Consider the following 20,451-nt stretch of genomic DNA (forward strand, 5'->3'; position numbering starts at 1 on the left):
TGACAAATTTTTCTGCTTTAAAAAGAAAACAGGATTTTATCCTTTATATATCTATATATATATAAATGAGAATGTGTGTCTGTCTGTCTGTCTGTGTGTTTCCCTAAAACTCGAGAACTACACAACCAATTTCATTCAAAAATTATACATGTGTTTTAGTAAAAAAAAATTTTTAACTTCTTGCAGAATTCGAGCCCACAGCAACATCATATCTCCTCCACTATTTAAGTATTATGTGTCAAAAGTGAAACAAAAACACTCATGTCAAATACTTTCACTTTAAAAATGAAACTATTCCACTAACTGAAACAATCACATTTCGATACTGTAATGACAGATACTTTCACTTTAATGGTGTGTGTATATATATATATATATATATATATATATATACAGAGAGAGAGAGAGATGTATATGTATACATATACATGTATATGTACACATATATGTATAGATATATATATAGATATAGATCTATATGCATACATGTATATGTGTAGATGTATATATATAGGTGTACATCTAATATGTACACATATATAAATGCATACAGATATCTATACATATATACACCCATACACCCACATATATATATGCACACAAACACACACTATAGTCATTTGTTTTCTTATCCAAAACTATGTCAAAAGTATTGAATGGATCTTTAAGAAATTTGGAAATTGTATTCTATGCATAATGGCCATAACCCCCATGAAAATTCATATATTTTTGATGTTGATGAAATTTTAACCATACAGATTACACACAAATAAAGTAATATTTCTAAAAATTTTTCTTCTTAGAAGTTACAAAGACCCCTTCATGGGCACTTCACACCCACAATTTAGTCATTTTTCCTAAGCAAAGACGAATACAGTTGTACCATTGGTAGCTATAGGGTCACCCGAACATAACAGATGAGCATTATTTGTAATTCAACGGTACAACAGTGTAAGACTATCATTTCAGATATACTTACATTGTGATTTCTGCAATGTGGTGCATAAATTGTCAAGTAAATGAGACTCATCTTTGCCTCCACTGATTCACTTGCAAAGTGATGAGTAAAATTATTTCGTTGCAGACCTCCTTTGAGTCTTTTTATTACCACTGCGACACATATAGTCCCCAGTTGGTAACATTGATTTCAAGGCCTTCCCAGATGAGTGACTGGTTGTTCTAAGACATTTATTGATTGTAAATATTTTCTTCCCAGTTACCTATCGGTAGAGTGGTCATTTGCAAACTCCAGAGGCGACACTTTCATTTCCCTTTACTCCAAACGTCACACATTGTTGTTTCTATTGAGTCATGCCCTTCCAATTGCTATAGATCCATAATGCATCTTAAAGCTGTACCTGTCACCTGTATGGTGAGGAATCCTACATTGGGGAGTAGTAACGACTAGGCTACGGTAGATGACTGATTATCGTGATGTGTATATGTATACATATAGATGTATATGTACATGTTATTCCACTGACTGAAACAATCACATTTCGATACTGTAATGACAGATACTTTCAGAGAGAGAGAAAGAGAGAGAGAGAGAGAGATGTATATGTATACATATACATGTATATGTACACGTATATGTATAGATATATATATAGATATAGATCTATATGCATACATGTATATGTATACATATGTGTAGATGTATATATATATAGATGTACATGTAATATGTGCACATATATACATGCATACAGATATCTATAAATATATACACCCATCACACACATACACATGCACACAAACACACACATTAGTCATTTGTCTTCTTATCCAAAACTACGTCAAAAGTACTGAACGGATCTTTATGAAATTTGGAAATTATATTCTGTGTATAACGGCCATAACTCCCATGAAAATTCATATATTTTTGATGTTGATGAAATTTTAACCCGAACATAACAGATGAGCATTATTTGTAATTCAACGGTACAACAGTGTAAGACTATCCTTTCAGATATACTTACATTGTGATTTCTGCAATGTGGTGCATAAATTGTCAAGTAAATGAGACGCATCTTTGCCTCCACCGATTCACTTGCAAAGTGTTGAGTAAAATTATTTCGTTGCAGACCTCCTTTGAGTCTTTTTATTATCACTGCGACACACATAGTCCCCAGTTGGTAACATTGATTTCAAGGCCCTCCTAGATGAGAGACTGGCATTCCACTTAATGTCTATGTTCCATGCTGGCATGGATTGGAGAGTTATTAATGTAGAAATATGGTATCGTAGCTACTAACAGTTGAGGGTTGCGTAGTCTAGACAGCGTTTTTAGATTTCATTATTCTCTTTAACCCGGGCAAAGCCGGGTATTTCTGCTAGTATATATATATATATATATATATACATATATATATATATAGATACATATATATATATATATATATACATATATACATATATATATATATATATACATATATACATATATATATATATATACATATATACACATATATATATATATACATATATACATATATATATATATATATATATATATATATATATATATATATATATATATATATATATATATATACATCATCATCATCATCATCGTTTAACGTCCGCTTTCCATGCTAGCATGGGTTGGACGATTTGACTGAGGACTGGTGAAACCAGATGGCAACACCAGGCTCCAATCTAATTTGGCCGAGTTTCTACAGCTGGATGCCCTTCCTAACGCCAACCACTCAGAGAGTGTAGTGGGTGCTTTTACGTGTCACCCGCACGAAAACGGCCACACTCGAAATGGTGTCTTTTATGTGCCACCCGCACAAGCCAGTCCAGGGGCACTGGCAACGATCTCGCTCGAAAATCCTACGGGAGCCAGTCAGGCGGTACTGGCAACGGCCACGCTCAAAATGGTGCATCTCATGTGCCACCCGCACAAGAACCAGTCCAGGGGCACTGGCAACGATCTTACTTGGCTTGCCGGGTCTTCTCACGCACAGCACATTTCCAAAGGTCTCGGTCAGTAGTCATCGCCTCGGTGAGGCCCAATGTACGAAGGTCTTGCCTCACCACCTCAGCCCAGGTCTTCCTGGGCCTACCTCTTCCACGGGTTCCCTCAACTGTTAGGGTGTGGCACTTTTTCACGCAGCTATCCTCATCCATTCTCACCACATGTCCATACCAGCGCAATCGTCTCTCTTGCACACCACAACTGATGCTTCTAATGTTCAGCTTTTCTCTCAAGATACTTACACTCTGACGGGTATTCACATTGACATTACACATCCAACGGAGCATACTGGCTTCATTCCTTGCGAGCTTACGTATGTCCTCAGCAGTTACAGCCCATGTTTCACTGCCATGTAGCATGGCTGTTCGTACGCATGCGTCATACAGTCTGCCTTTTACTCTGAGTGAGAGTCCCTTTGTCGCCAGCAGGGGTAAGAGCTCTCTAAACTTTGCCCAGGCTATTCTTATTCTAGCAGCTACACTTTCAGCGCACCCACCCCCACTACTAACTTGGTCGCCCAGATAGCGGAAGCTATCGACTACCTCTAGTTTTTCACCCTGGAATGAGATAGAAGTTGTTTCCTGTTTGTTTACAGTCTTTATTGCACCTGAACATCTGCCACAAACAAAAACTAACTTGCTAGTTAACCTGCCTTTGATGTTGCTGCACCTCTTATGTGTCCATAGCTTGCACCGGGTACATCTTATAGAGTTACTACCTACTCCTTTTCTACATACTGAGCAGGGCCATCTACCTGAAGGGGTTTGTGTTTTATCTACCTTCCTACTTATTAGGATTTTGGTTTTAGCTAGGTTGACTCTAAGGCCCTTCAATTCTAGACCTTGCTTCCACACCTGAAACTTCTCCTCTAGTTCTGATAGTGACTCCGCAATTAGGGCAAGGTCATCAGCATAGAGGAGCTCCCAGGGGCAACCTGCCTTGAACTCCTCTGTGATTGCCTGGAGGACTATGATAAATAAGAGGGGGCTGAGGACGGAACTTTGGTGGACCCCTACCTCTACCCGGAATTCATTGCTGTACTCATTTCCAACCCTCACCTTACTGGCAGCATCTCTGTACATGGCTCGCACAGCTCTCACTAACCATTCTTCTATCCCAAGTTTCCTCATTGACCACCAGATAAGGGATCGGGGGACCCTGTCAAAGGCTTTCTCCATGTCAACGAAAGCCAGGTACAGAGGTTTATCCTTAGCTAGGTATTTCTCCTGCAACTGTCTCACTAGAAATAAGGCATCAGTAGTGCTTTTACCTGGCACGAACCCAAACTGCATCTCATCTAAATTGATTCGCTCCCTAATTAGTTGGGCTATGACCCTATATATATATATACATACATATATATATATATATATATATATATATATATATATATATATATATATACATATATACATATATATATACATATATATATACATATATACATATATATATACATATATATATACATATATATATACATATATATATATACATATATATATATATATATATACATATATATATATACATATACATATATACATATATATATACATATATATATACATATATATATACAAATATATATACATATATATATATATATATGTATATATACTGTTCAGTATCTATGCGTTGAATAAAATATATCTTTCTACTTGTTCTACAATACATTTCAACTCTTCGAAAACAAACTTGTTTGTTTACATACGATGTAATAATAATAACATTGAAAAATACCTTAGGAATGAGAACCCAGGTTTGAAATTTCCCCAAGACACCAGATGAAGGCTGGAGGGTATATCAGCCGAAACGTATTAACAACAAACATGATGAGGACAAATATCTGTCAAATGTAAATAATGTACATAATTCTTCATCTCTTAAATATAGAACTGGATTTGTTTTTAGTAATCAAATGTATATGCTGCACATTAGCTCACTCATTCCATCAAATCAGCGTTGCCTGAACAGGTATATGGTGGACCATGCTTCAGGTGTCAAAATGATTGCAGAGCAGCATGAGATGAAGTGTTTTGCTGAAGAACACAATGCACCACCCGGTCAAGGAAATGAAACCGCAATCTCGCGATCGTAAGTGCAACACCCTAACCGCCAGGCCACACATCCTCACATACATATATATTACAAAAACCCATTAAAATAAAATTCAAAACTGAAGGGAAAACAAACATGAGCAGAGACAAACAAAGAAGGAAAAGAGGAAGAGAGAAGGGGGAAAAAAAAACATCAGTTCAACACAAAGTGATTCAATTGGTCGCACATGATTTAAGGTCCAACAGAACCTACTGAAGCAAGGCGAGCTGGCAGAAACGTTAGCATGCCGGGCGAAATGCTTAGCGGTATTTCGTCTGCCGTTACGTTCTGAGTTCAAATTCCACTGAGGTCAACTTTGCCTTTCATCCTTTCGGGGTCGATAAATTAAGTACCAGTTGAGCACTGGGGACGATGTAATCGACTTAATCCCTTTGTCTGTCCTTGTTTGTCCCCTCTATGTTTAGCCCCTTGTGGGCAATAAAGAAACAAGAACCTACTGAAGCAAGCCCACATGCTCACTGCATTACCACAAGTGATGGCGAGGCTAAGGCGTCGGAGCAGCCAAGCACCCTCACAGGCATCACCTGACACCTCAGTAAGGTGAGCCACTGACAATGACAAGGATTTAGCTGTTAGTAGCCCAGCCCCTAATAGCAAACATTCAAATTGTGTTATGTCAGCTGTGTTGTTTGCCAAGGGTGGAGGCGCAATGGCCCAGTGGTTAGGGCAGCAGACTCGCGGTCATAGGATCGTGGTTTCGATTCCCAGACCGGGCGTTGTGAGTGTTTATTGAGCGAAAACACATAAATCTCCACGAGGCTCCGGCAGGGGATGGTGGCGAACCCTGCTGTACTCTTTCACCACAACTTTCTCTCACTCTTACTTCCTGTTTCTGTTGTGCCTGTAATTCAAAGGGCCAGCCTTGTCACCCTCTGAGTCACGCTGAATATCCCCCGAGAACTACGTTAAGGGTACACGTGTCTGTGGAGTGCTCAGCCACTTGCATGTTAATTTCACGAGCAGGCTGTTCTGTTGATCGGATCAACTGGAACCCTCGACGTCGTAAGCGACAGAGTGTCAACAACAACATGTTTGCCAAGGAAAAAACAATGAATTTTTTTTCTATTATTGAAATTTTAATATTTTAGTGTTTACACTTATTAAATATTTGTACAATCAGCATCTTCTCACGTGTGTCAATTGTATCATATTTTTAAAATTCCATTCTACCTGGGTACAATGTTATAGCTTTGTATAGATTCAACAATAAACACACACCCATGTTTGTTCTGTCCTTGGGAAAGTGTCATAAACTGAAATAATACAGAGTAAATGGTTGTTTAAACATTATACATACATAAATACACCATCACTTCAAATGTTAATAACAACTGACCTTGACTTTAGTGTTATAAGCCGACTGATATTTTTTAGCATTAAATTCGTTTCAGCAGGCAAGGTTGAGTGGTTAACAAGCTTGTCTGGCATTAGGTCAGAGGTTCTCAACCAATTTTTTTTTATCTATGGACCTCTTTGACTGTCATTGTATTCTGGTGGACCCCACAGCCATTCCATGTTTAAAAACTTGTTTTATAGAAACTTCATTCCAAATTTCTATTTTGTTTTCCACACATTAACTTGTGTAGGTTGAACCATGTCAAAATATTTGAGAAAGTAACCTAGCTGCTTTTTGCAATACATACCAATATATACATCTAAAGCAAGGGTTCTCAACCATTTTTTATCTGTGGACCCCTTTGATTACTATATTATTCTAGTGAACCCACCATAGTCATTCATTGTTTAAAAACTAGTTTTCTAGAAACTTCTTTCAAAACTGCTATTTCATTTTTCACACATTAACTTGTGTCGGTTGAACCATGTAAGATGTGGTTCTTAACCCTTTTTTTTTTTAATCTATGGAGCCCTTTGATTACTATATTATTCTAATGGACCCCCATAGCCATTTGTTGTTTAAAAACTTGTTTTATAGAAACTTCATTCCAACTTCCTATTTTGTTTCTCACACATTAACTTGTGTAGGTTGAACCATGTCAAAATATTCAAGAAAGAAACCCAGTTGTTTCTTGCAATACACACCAATACATACATACATCATCATCATCACCATCATCATCATCATTGTTTAACGTCCACTTTCCAAGCTGGCATGGGTTGGACGGTTTGACTAAGGACTGGCGTGCCAGATAGCTGCACCAGGCTCCAATCTGATCTGGCACAGTTTCTATAGTTGGATACCCTTCCTAACGCCAGCCACTCTGAGAGTGTAGTGGGTGCTTTTACATGCCACTGGCACGAGGGCCAGTCAGGCGGTACTAGCAACAGCCACGCTCTAATGGTGTTTTTTATGTGCCACCAGCACAGGAGCCAGTCAGCAGCCTTGGCAACGATCACGCTCGGATGATGCTCTTAATGTTCCACTAGCATGGATGCCAATCAGGCGGTGCTGTCATTAGCCACATCAGCGGATTTGATTTCAATTTCACTTGCCTCAACAGGTCTTCGCAAACAGAGTTTAGTGTACAATGAAAGAAAGGTACGCATAAGTTGGCTGGTTACACCCACTGGCATAGGCCATGGGTTACGGTCTCACTTGGCTTGCCGGGTCTTCTCAAGCACAGCATATTTCCAAAGGTCTCGGTCACTAGTCATTGCCTCGGTGAGGCCTAATGTTCGACGGTCATGCTTCACCACCTCATCCCAGGTCTTCCTGGGTCTACTTCTTCCACAGGTTCCCTCAACTGCTAGGATGCAACTCTTTTTCACACAGCTATCCTCATCCATTCTTACTGTATGACCATACCAGCGCAATTGTCTCTCTTGCACACCACAACTGATGCTTCTTAGGTCCAACTTTTCTCTCAAGGCACTTACACTCTGTCGAGTATGCACACTGACATTACACATCCAGCAGAGCAAACTGACTTCATTCCTTGCACGCTTACGCATGTCTTCAGCTGCCACAGCCCATGTAGCATGGCTGTTCGTATACATGCGTCATACAGTCTACCTTTTACTCTGAGCGAGAGGCCCTTTGTCACCAGCAGAGGTAAGAGCTCTCTGAACTTTGCCCAGGCTATTCTTATTCTAGCAGCTACATTTTCAGCGCACCCACCCCCACTACTAACTTGGTCACCCAGATAGCGGAAGCTATCAACTACATCTAGTTTTTCTCCCTGGAATGAGACAGAAGTTGTTTTCTGCACATTTACAGTGTTTATTGCACCTGAGCATCTGCCACACACAAAAACTATCTTCCCAGTTAGCCTTCCTTTGATATTGCTGCACCTTTTATGTGTCCATAGCTTACACTGGGTACATCTTATAGAGTTTCTACCTGCGCCTTTTCTACAGATCAAGCAAGGCCATTTACCTGAAGGGATTTGCGGTTTGTCTGGCTTCCTACTTATTAGGACTTTGGTTTTAGTTAGGTTGACTCTATTATTGCCTGGAGGACTATGATAAATAGGAGGGGACTGAGGACTGAACCTTGGTGGACCCCTACCTCTACCTGGAATTCTTCACTGTACTCATTGCCAACCCTCAGGGGCCCTTAAAATATTTTTGTGGATCCCCCAATTTACTTTTTTTTTTTTTTTGTGTGGAACCCCAAAATCGTTATATGGTCCCTCATTGGTTGATTGTTTTCTACAATAACCCTAGACTGAATAATGGCTTTTGAGTAGAACTGACATGGAAATTGTATGGAAGCCTACCATCCTCATCATTTAACATTCTTTCTATATGTATGTATGGGCTAGATGGTTTGACAGGGGCTGATGAGCCAGGACACTGTTCCAAGCTCTATTGTCTGTTTTGACATGGATTTTATGACTGGATGCCCATCCTAATACCATCCACTTTACAGAGTGTACTGGGTGATTTTTATATGGCACCAACACTGGTGGGGTCACCAGGTAACTTGCAAAACAAACATCCTTCAGTTGGGAGGTGGAGAGTAGTATTTAGGGAGGTGGTTTTGTGCCAGTCGATGAAACATTAAGGTATGATAGAGGGATAGAGACGGGTGCCTTGCTCTAGATGAGATGCATGGCTACCCCTAACAATCAACTACTGGAGTGGTTTTCAACTGGTGACCATATGACCCCGAGAGACCATATAACGATTTTGGGGTTCCACACAAAAAAAAAAAATAGTAAATTAGGGATTCACTAAAATATTTTAAGGGCCGCTGAAGGTTGGCAATGAGTACAGTGAAGAATTCCGGGTAGAGGTAGGGGTCCACCAAGGTTCAGTCTTCAGTCCCCTCCTATTTATCATAGTCCTCTAGACAATAACAGAGGAATTCAAGACAGGATGCCCCTGGGAGCTCCTCTATGCTGATGACCTTGCTGTTGGGAAATTCCATTCCAGCTGGGTATGCTGTTAAAAATTCATAAACATCATCATCATCATCATCATCATCGTTTAACGTCCGCTTTCCATGCTAGCATGGGTTGGACGATTTGAATGAAGATTGGTGAAACCGGATGGCAACACCAACCTCCAATCTGATTTGGTGTATTTTATGTGCCACCCGCACAGGAGCCAATCCAGGGGCACTGGCAACGATCTCACTCGAAAATCCTACGAAGGCCAGTCAGGCGGTACTGGCAACGGCCACCACGCATTCAACAATAAACAATAAACATTCAACAATAAACACACACACACGTCAGATTTGTCCTTGGAAAAGTGTCATAAATTGAAATAATACATTACATGCATAAACACTGTCACTTCGAATGTTAGAAATGACTGACCTTCACTTTTGTTGTATTGTTGGCTGACTGATATTTTAGCATTATATTCTTTTCAGCCGGCAAGGCTGAGAGGTTAAGAAGCCTTTGAGACAAGCGTCAGCTGGAAGGTGGAGAGCAGTGTTTAAGGAGGTGGCCTTGTGACGGTTAAGGTATAACAGATGGATAGAGATAAGGTGCCTTGCTGTATGTAGGTGAGAGATGCAGGGCTACCCCTGTTGGAAGAGGAAAGAGAGATACTCTGTGTGTGTGTGTGTGTTCCTTTCACTTGTTTCAGGCATTTGACTGTGGCCATGCTGGAGCACCGCCTCTTAGTCAAAGAAATTGACCCCCAGGACTTATTCTTTGCGAGCCTAGTACTTATCCTATCGGTCTATTTTGCCGAACCGCTAAGTTACAGGGACGTAAACACCACCATCGGTTGTCAAGCACTGTTGGGGGGACAAACACAGACACACAAACATATACACACACACACACATATAATATATATATATATATATATATATATACATACATACATATATATGACAGGCTTCTTTCAGTTTCCGTCTACCAAATCCACTCACAAGACGTTGGTTGGCCCGAGGCTATAGTAGAAGACACTTTCCCAAGGTGCCACGCAGTGGGAATGAACCCGGGACCATGTGGTTGGTAAGCAAGCTACTTACCACACAGCCACTCCTATCAAAATTTCATGTTAATTTATTTTCCAAACATCACCTTAATTAATAACGACAAAGTTATTTTACTAAACTCTTCATTATTTTCAAAATTATTAGAAACAAAAACAATGAATTTCAACAGTAATGTGGTAACAACACGGTTTAAAGAATTAGTGGATAATATGGAATCAAAAATACTGAACAAGTTTGAATGGGTTCTTCTCTTTGCTGTTGCTGCAAATTTGTCTTCTGTTATGGTGCATTATGTTATTTCTTTACTACCCACAAGGGGCTACACACAGAAAGGGACAAACAAGGACAGACAAAGGGATTAAGTCGATTACATCGATCCCCAGTGCATAACTGGTACTTATTTAATTGACCCCGAAAGGATGAAAGGCAAAGTCGACCTCGGCGGAATTTGAACTCAGAACGTAGCGGCTGACGAAATACCGCTATGCATTTCGCCCGGCGTGCTAACGATCCTGCCAGCTCATGGTGCATTATGTGTGTGCATGGGCAACTTTTTCCATGTGATGCAGAATACTGATGCAATTTGTGGTGTAGTTAATGAAAGTACAGATATTTGTGACATTATGCATTGCTGAATTTCTATCCATAGCAACAGCCAATAATGATGGCAGATTTATTTTACTCAATGAGTGTGAGCAAGGCTTTGCCAGGCATTACTGAATAGTGATATGCAATTGCTTGTGCAGTTCATGGGATTATCAATACTGATGACATCATACAGTGCAACATTTTCAGCCAATAGCAACATTCAACTACATTTTCAAAAACGAGGGAACAGAAGACTACTAACCACATGGTTCCGGGTTCAGTCCCACTACGTGGCACTTTGGGCAAGTGTCTTCTACTATAGCCTCGAGCCGACCAAAAGCCTTGTGAGTGGATTTGGTAGACGGAAACTGAAAGAAGCCCGTCGTATATATGTATTTGTGTGTCTGTATTTGTCCCCCCAACTTCGCTTGACAACCATTGCTGGTGTTTTTACGTCCCCGTAACTTAGCAGTTCGGCAAAAAGAGACCGATAGAATAAGTACTAGGCTTACAAAGAATAAGTCCTGGGGTCGATTTGCTCGACTAAAGGCGGTGCCCCAGCATGGCCGCAGTCAAATGACTGAAACAAGAAAAAGAGTAAAAAAAAGAGTAAGGTTGTAATAGAGACATTAGTCTCTCTCTATCACCTTTCAACAGCATTATATATGAAGAGACATTAGAACAATTTTTACAACATAATAAAAATATAAGTTTTATTTTGTTTTGATGATGCTTGGTTTCACAATTCCTGTCATTCAACTTAGCAGCCGCTGATTAAGTTGTAATTTGGTTATTGGAAGGTTAAGGGCTTCCTTGATGCCTGCCAGAGAAGCAAGTAGCTATCACCATCGAAGGCATCGGGGTGAAGAGTGCTTCGTTGAGGAGCGAGGTGTCGTCACGTAGAAGGTCTGTCGTGCAACTGCCTAACAAAGTGAAACTCACTCTTTAAGTACCAGTTTTACTATGCATGCGCACTCGGGGGGCTTCCGGTGGTGAAGTCCCCTGCGCATGCGCAGAATAGTACTTCCTCAATGGCGGCTATAATTTCGTGCCACTGCATATTTGACATGTGTGAGCAAATATGATATTTATAAGAATTATTTATACTAATAAGCACAAGGCCTGGAATTCTGTGGGAGCAGGGGGCGGGGCAAGTCAGTTGCCCCAGTGTTCAGCTGGTACATATTCATTGATCCAAAAGGATGAAAAGCAAAGTTGGCCTTGACAGAATTTGAACTCACAACATAAGGTTGGAGGAAATGCTTTAGACGTGCTAATGATTTTGCCTGCCCACTTCTTTTGAGAGCAACTCTAATAATAATAAGAATAAAGGTGGTGAGCTAGCAGAATCGTTAGCATGCCGGGCGAAATGCTTAGCAGTATTTTGTCTGCCATTACGTTCTGAGGTCGACTTTGCCTTTCATCCTTTCGGGGTCGATAAAATAAGTACCAGTTACGCACTGGGGTCGATGTAATTGACTTAATCCCTTTGTCTGTCCTTGTTTGTCCCCTGTATGTTTAGTCCCTTGTGGGTAATAAAGAAAAAAGAAACCAATATTGTTGTATTTCATGATGGTCATTTTTGTTTTTGCCAAATAAACACACACACTATATATCTTTACTTCACTCATTTATTTTATTTTATTATTATGTGCCCTTTTAAAACCTAGCCAGGCTCATGGGCCCGGTTTCCCAGTTTCTATGGCATATGTGTTCCCTCCAGTTGGACAGGACGCCAGTCCATCACAGCTATACTCAAGAAATAGGAAGAAAGAGTGAGAGAAAGTCGGGGCGAAAGACTACAACAGGGGTCACCACCACCCCCTGCCAGAGCCTCATGGAGCTTTTAGGTGTTTTCGCTCAATAAACACACACAGCGCCCGGTCTGGGAATTGAAACCGCGATCCTCCGACCGTGAGTCCGCTACCCTAACCACTGGGCCATTGCGCCTCCACTCACTCATTTATTACTGTTCTTGTTTTATTATTTTAACTCTGGTGATAGTGGTGGTATTTGTTGTTGTTGTTGGCAGCAATGGTGGTGGTGGCGGCGGCAGTGGTGGGGTGGCGGTGGTGGTGGTGACAGTTGTATAGGTTACTGTTACTGATGGTGGTGCATATGTAGGTCATAGTACACTATGTTGTGTGTGCGTGTGTGAGTGTATGTGTGTATATCAATGGGTGTATATAATACACCCTGTGTTTGTATGTACACAGGAGGGTGATATAGTGCATATATAGACATACATGTGTGTGTGTATGTGTATGTGTGTGAATATGTGAGTGTGTGTGTGTGTTGTAAACATGTGAATGTGAATGTTTGTGTGAGCGTGTGTATGTGTATCTGTATATATATGTGTGTGTCTGTGTGTATGCGAATGTGTGTATTTGTATGTACATGTATGCGTGTCATTATGTATGTATGTGTGTGCATGTATATCTTTATGTATGTATATGTGTGTGTGTACATGTGTGTGTGTATACGTGTGTAAATAGCTCTACCTGGGTATATGTGAGTCTGGGTATACACATGTATGTATGCGTATGTGTTTGCATGAGTGCATGTGTGTGTAGGGAGAGATTGTATGACTTGCTGTGAATTTTTGTGCATATGTGTGTGAGTATATATATGTATGTATGTGTATATTAGTGTGCATGTATGTATATTTATAAGTGTGTATATATGTACATGCATGTGTGTGTGTGTGTGTGTGCTTGCATGAGTATGTATGCAAGTGGATCCATATTTTTCTGTATGTATGCATGCATGCATGTATCTATGCATGTGTGTGTATGTATGTATGTGTGCATGTGTGTATATAAGTATGTGTGAGTACATGTGTATTAATGTATGTATATATGTGTGTATGTATGTATGTCACAACAAGTATGCATTTGTGCATATCAGCATTCATGTACGCTTGAATGCATGTCTGTATTTATGCATTATATATACTTATATGTGTGTATATATGCTTGTGTATATGTAAGTTTGTGTATATTCAATATATGTGTTTGTATACATGCATACATATGTATGCAGAAATAATCTGTTAATATATATATGTGTATATATATATATGTATGTCTGTATGTATGAGTGTGTGTAGTGTTTGTAAGCCTTCGTGTATTGGTGTATGAATATATGTTTGAATAAGAGTATGCGTGTATGCATGTATGTATGTGCACGTTCAGCTGTGTGTCTGTGTGAATTAGTGTATACGTGTATGAGAAACAAATGTACGAGAAGCACGTGGTAACAAGGGCAGATAAACAGGTAAAAACCAATCTCTCCTCTTCTCCACCACCCCCCTCTCTCTCTCTCTCTGTGTATGTGTGTGTGTGTATATATGTATACATATATATATATATATATAGATATATATATATGTATATATGTATTATGTAAGTATATGTATATGTGTATATGTGTGTGTATGTATATGTATGTGTGTATATATATATATATATATGTATACAGACACACACACACACATATGTATATATATATATATCCACACACATGCACAGAGGAGTAGAGCATGTGATATTCTCTGTATGACACACCATAGAAACAGTATCACATGATAGATTTGTTATCGACCGTACTCCGACCCCCCTCCCAACCCTCACACGCACACATGCAAGCACACAGGCACAAACCTTTTTCTCACCTCTAAATACCTTTCTTCTTTGTAATTTGAAGGTTGCGAGGGGGGAGGGGAAGAGGGTGGTGAGGAGAGTGGGTAGGGGTGCGGGACACTTCACATACACACACACACACACACACACACACACACACACGTGTACACATGCATGTGTGTATACAAATAACAATGTAACTATAGGAGTGTGTGTATGTGTGTGTGTGTATGCATGCGTGTATGTGTGTACATATTTGTGTGTGTACAAACATTTATGTGTGCATGTTTATATATATATATATATATGTGTGTGTGTGTGTGTGTGTTTGTTTTTACATATGTAAATACACCCAAATTCACATATACCCAAACATGCATACACACTTGCAGACACACACACACACACACGTATGTATGTACATATGTATGCATATATATATATATATATATATATATATATATATAAAGTGACAAGGTGTATATATATACTTTTAAACTAGTGATATAGATCAGAACAACACATTTTCATTTTCATCAGATTTCTGTAAACAAGTGGTGGTGGTGGTGGTGGTGGTGGTGGTGGTGGTGGTGATGATGGTGGTTTTTGGGAGCATTGGTGGTGATGATGATGATGACAATAAGGGTGATGGTGATGGTGGTCATGATGGTGGTGGTCATGATGGTGGTGTTAGTTGTGGTGATGGTGGTGGTTCAGGTAGCAGTGGGTGGTGATGGTGATGATGATGAGGAAAATGGAAGCATGTTGTAATATCGCCAATGGTGGTGGTGGTGGCTGTGGTGGTGGCTGTGGCTGCAATGGTTGTAGTGGTGGTGGCAGTGGCATTATCTGTGTCTCCAGGTACTTTTATGGCAAACATTTCCTTGTATCTGATTGGCTGAAGCTATTTTCACTTTCACGAGTTCACATTATGTCAGACCCTTAATTTTTATTTGTATTTGTATTGTTGTTGTTGTTGTTTTTTTTGCTTAGTCATAGAAAGAAGGGCATTGCCCCCATGATGTTGTCACAAGGGGCCTTGGAGATTGGTAGTAGTGGTAGTGGTGCTGGTGGTGGGAATAGGGGAATGAATGGGGCCAGGTCTCTGAAACTAGGGACCCGGCCCCAAATGTTTGAAACAGTGTGGGCTCTGTTGCTGTTTTTATCATGATGTTCAGGCATGGCTTAGCAGATCTGTAATCAAAGGCATTCTAGCCATGATCATTCAGGTATAGAATAATATAGTTTTAGATATAATAGGTTGCTGGCATAACTGTGGGTTTAAGAAGTTCACTTCTGAACCACATGGTTCCAGGTTCTGTCCCACTGTGTGACACCTACCTTGGGCAAGCATCTTCCACTATAGACCCCCCAGACTAACCAATGCGGTGTGAGTGAAATTTAAGAGACAAAAACTGTGTTGAAACACAAGATAGTGTCTATCCCTGAGAAGGTAAAATAACACCAAAACACTGTGTCTACCAGCTTGCTAACATTGTTTGATGTGTTTTTACATATAAAGTCTACAGGGAGAAATTTGTCATCATCTTCATCATCATCATAGTTTAACATTCATGTCCTATGCTAGTGTAGGTGTGGAGGCGCACGGCTAAGTAGTTAAAGTGTTGAATTCATGATCGTAAATTGTGGCTTGGATTCCTGGACTGGACAACATGTTGTGTTCTTGAGCAAGACATTTCATTTTGCGTTGCTCCAGTCTGCTCAGCTGACAAAAATGAGTACTTCTGTGATGGACCAGCATCCCATCATCATCATCATCATCATCATCGTCGTTTAACATCTGCTTTCCATGCTAGCATGGGTTGGACGATTTGACTGAGGACTGGTGAAACCAGATGGCTACACCAGGCTCCAATCTGATTTGGCAGAGTTTCTACAGCTGGATGCCCTTCCTAACGCCAACCACTCTGAGAGTGTAGTAGGTGCTTTTACATGCCACTGGCACGAGGGCCAGTCATATGGTACTGGCAACAGCCACGCTCAAAATGGTGTATTTTATGTGCCACCCGCACAAGAGCCAGTCCAGGGGCACTGGCAACGATCTCGCTCGAAAGTTCTTACACATGCCACGGGCACAAGTACCAGAAAGGTGATGCTAGGCACAGGTGCCATCAGGGAATATATATAGATCATAAAACCAGGATACCAGCCATTGTGAGTCACTATGACTAGAGAAGATAACTTTGCCTTAGTGGAGGCACTTGGCTTAGTGGTTAGAGTGTTGGATTCATGATCATAACATTGCAGTTTCAAATTCTGGACCAGGCGACACATTGTTTTCTTGAGCAACACACTTCATTCCATTTTGTTCCAGTCCACTCAGCTGGCAAAAATGAGTAACCCTGCGACAGACTAGCGTCCCATCCAGGTGGGGTACATATATGCCATCATGTGCCAAATAATCTAACCATGTAGTCACATGCTGTCCCTCTTTCCCTCCCTCTCTCTCTCTCTCCGTAATATATATATATATATATATATATATATATATACATTCTTTTATTCTTTTACTTGTTTCAGTCATTTGAGTGCAGCCATGCTGGAGTCCCACCTTTAGTCAAGCAAATCGACCCCCAAAACTTACTATTTCTGAGCCTAGTACTTATTCCATCAGTCTCTTTTTGCCACTAAGTGATGGGGATGTAAACACACCAACATCGGTTGTCATGTGATGATGGGGGGACAAACACAGATACAAATAACAAATACATACATACATATATATATATATGTATATATATATGTATATATATATATATATATATATATATATATATATATATATATATATAGATATAGATATAGATATATATACAATGGACTTCTTTCAGTTTCCGTCTACCAAATCCACTCACAAGGCTTTGGTCAGCCCGAGGCTATAGTAGAAGACACTTGCCCAAGGTGCCACATAGCGGGACTGAACCTGGAACCATGTGGTTGGGAAGCAAGCTTCTTATCACACAGCCACTGACCACAAAGAATGTAAAAATTGCTGAAATTTTTCTTGAGAACACACTCTTCATGGTAGGGCAATATGACATCTGTCTTTAGCATATTAGGAGTCCACTTTGGTGGTCATTCCTCTTAATTTGTATGTAATATAATTTTTAATCTTCGGATTTTTTAAATATGCTAAGCCACTGGTTTTAATTGATTAATACCAATTGTTACCCTCATTATATATATATATATATATATATATATATATATATATATATATATATATATATATATATATATATATATATATATATATATATATATATATATATATATATATATATATATATATATATATATATATATATATATATATATATATATATATATATATATATATATATATATATATATAATTATAGGCACAGGAGTGGCTGTGTGGTAAGTAGCTTGCTTACCAACCACATGGTTCCGGGTTCAGTCCCACTGCGCGGCATCTTGGGCAAGTGTCTTCTACTATAGCCTCGGGCCGATGAAAGCCTTGTGAGTGGATTTGGTAGACGGTAACTGAAAGAAGCCCGTCGTATATATATATATATGTATATGTATGTGTTTGTGTGTCTGTGTTTATGTCCCCGTCACTTAGCGGTTCGGCAAAAAGAGTCTGATAGAATAAGTACTAGGCTTACAAATAATAAGTCCTGGTGTCGTTTTGCTCGACTAAAGGTGGTGCTCCAGCATGGCCACAGTCAAATGACTGAAACAAGTAAAAGAGTAAAAAGAGTATATATATGTGTGTGTGTGTGTGTGTGTGACAGGCTTCTTTCAGTTTCTGTCCAACAAATTCACTCACAAGGTCTTGGTTGGCCCAAGGCTAAAGTAGAAGACACTTGCTCAAAGTGCCATGCCGTGGCACTGAACCTGGAACTATGTGGTTCGTAAACAAGCTACTTACCACACAGCCACTATATATATATTTAGTCACATTTAGTGACATTTGTAGTTCTCCTAGCAATGTAGGTGTTTCCTCATACCCTAGTTATATTTAGTGACATTTGTAGTTCTCCTTTTAGATGAAACATTGCAGTTTATATTAATTTTACATATATATATATCTCGGTCACTTCAGAAGTGTAACCGCACGTGGACTATTGGCAATTTTTCCTTGTTTTTCCTTCTTTCTCTTTGGACTTTCTTGTTTCCAGCAAAACATTAGCAACTCTCTCCTCTCACCGAGCATCAAATTAATAAATTTCTTCGTGCACATCCTCACTTTCATTTTTTTCTTTTTTTCTCTGTTTTTAAAATTTGCTTGTTTATAATGAATTGACTATATATGTCATAGGCAATGCTTCTCTTAAAAATTATAGAACCAAAATTGAAACTATATTACTCTTTTACGCTTTTACTTGTTTCAGTCTTTTGACTGTGGCCATGCTGGAGCACCGCCTTTAATCGAGAAAATCGACCCCAGGACTTATTCTTTAGAAGCCTAGTACTTATTCTATCGGTCTCTATTGCCGAACCGCTAAGTTACGGGGACATAAACACACCAGCATCGGTTGTCAAGCGATGTTGGGGGGACAAACACATACACACATACATATATACATATACATATATACGACGGGCTTCTTTCAGTTTCCGTCTACCAAATCCACTCACAAGGCTTTGGTCGGCCCGAGACTATAATAGAAGACACTTGCCCAAGGTGCCACGCAGTGGGACTGAACCCGGGACCATGTGGTTGGTAAGCAAGCTACTTACCACACAGCCACTCCTACGCCTATTTTTCATAAGATCATTTTTCTAATGTCCCGTAAAATTAATATAAACTACATGACATCATAGACTTCAGACTTTTATTGTCAGAATTAGCATGAGATGACAAGCAGTTGCAGACGACACAAAAAAATCCGTGAAAGGGAAGCAACATGAACTGTTGCATCCTTTACGGTGGAATATTTTAACATTTTTCTGATAAAACTACCACAAACACAATTTTTTCTAGTAAGAGCTGATAACGAATAGTTTTAGATGCTAATAAATACTTATACGCTTAGATTAAGTTTCTCTCAATTCACAATACCTATGATATATATATAATCTTACATTGTTATGTAACACTTACATAGGAAAAGGGAAGCAAGTTAACATTCTGCTTCCATCAGCAAAACGGTGAAAAGATAACACACATAGTTTTCTGCGTTATCACATCTACGTTTCGCTGGTGCCATTTATATATGCATATAGATATATAGATAGATAAGTAGGAGAAGCAGATATTCGGTACGAGTGTTAATTTCGAAACCGGTCCGTGGACAAGAATGTTATTTTATTTCTGTAATTTTCACTGTCTTGCCCGCATACGTTTTGGTATTTTGCTGAATTTCGTTTGAGAACCATTAGGTCTTAGTAGACACAACATGTGGTCTATTTCTAGCGCATTAAATGACCACTTTAGTGGTCATAGTTATATATAAATAGATAGATAGATAGATAGACAGACAACGACCTTACCTAAACGCTCAGTGTATTTGAGTGAGATGGTGCCACTGGCGCCGCCAGGTAGCCGTACTGTTCCGAGATCGACAGTGTTGCGGATCCATGGCAACAAGTTACGGACCAGTGCCATATTGGTGGTTCGTACCCGAGGCCAGTCCTGACCATGACCAATCCCGCGGGCTGGGCTTTCGCTCGACTCGGGATGACCCACTCACATATATATACCTCTAATATAAGGAGTGGCTGTGTGGTAAGTAGCTTGCTTACCAACCACATGGTTCTGGGTTCAG

The 20,451-nt window shown here is 39.6% G+C and overlaps 1 protein-coding gene and 1 long non-coding RNA gene across 2 annotated transcripts in view; one reads left to right on the plus strand and one right to left on the minus strand.

Annotated features, from left to right (window-relative positions):
* The window catches only part of LOC149130163 (uncharacterized), a 77,045-nt gene that overhangs the window by 4,224 nt on the left and 52,370 nt on the right, over positions 1 to 20,451 (plus strand). The gene's annotated exons all lie outside the window — the stretch shown is intronic.
* The window catches only part of LOC149130164 (uncharacterized), a 23,392-nt gene continuing 9,143 nt past the window's right edge, over positions 6,203 to 20,451 (minus strand). Inside the window, exon 3 of the long non-coding RNA XR_016239234.1 lies at positions 6,203 to 6,360. This is a non-coding gene — a long non-coding RNA (uncharacterized LOC149130164). The remainder of the gene's footprint in view (positions 6,361 to 20,451) is intronic.

Source organism: Octopus bimaculoides, chromosome 30 (assembly GCF_046866305.1).
Source record: "Octopus bimaculoides isolate indiv1 chromosome 30, ASM4686630v1, whole genome shotgun sequence".
Classification (NCBI taxonomy): Eukaryota; Metazoa; Mollusca; class Cephalopoda; order Octopoda; family Octopodidae; genus Octopus; species Octopus bimaculoides.